Source organism: Apis dorsata, unplaced genomic scaffold, assembly GCF_000469605.1.
Source record: "Apis dorsata unplaced genomic scaffold, Apis dorsata 1.3 scaffold_197, whole genome shotgun sequence".
NCBI lineage: Eukaryota > Metazoa > Arthropoda > Insecta > Hymenoptera > Apidae > Apis > Apis dorsata.
The window spans coordinates 367,755-368,122 of NW_006263481.1; the positions used below are offsets into that span (position 1 = coordinate 367,755).

The window sequence follows — 368 nt, forward strand, 5'->3', positions numbered from 1 at the left end:
TTCACCGTGGGACGTGAACCGGGAAATCGATCGGCGCGATGTAAATTTTCCCGGCGACACGACTGGATCAACAACAATCGAAATACGGGCCAAAACGACAGGTCCAACAACATTGTGGTGGAAAATGCTGGTGGTTCGTTGCGCGCGCATGCGCACCGCGTCGAGTAAACGGCGGCCACGCTTCGACGGTGGTGCCACCACGGTGCTCGTTGATAGCATTCGACACGCAGCACGGCCGCTATCCCCGCGACATTTCTGCCGCTGCCTACCGCCACCTACAACCCCCCAAAATCCCCCTGGCCTCCATCGTACGCGTTGCAAACGTTCATCGGCCTACAACCGCCGCCGCCGTTCCCGTCGTTGCCTCT

General features: G+C 59.8%; 1 protein-coding gene across 5 annotated transcripts in view; it reads right to left on the reverse strand.

Annotated features, from left to right (window-relative positions):
- LOC102681021 (teneurin-a) overlaps positions 1-368 on the reverse strand; it is a 401,303-nt gene that overhangs the window by 231,763 nt on the left and 169,172 nt on the right. The gene's annotated exons all lie outside the window — the stretch shown is intronic.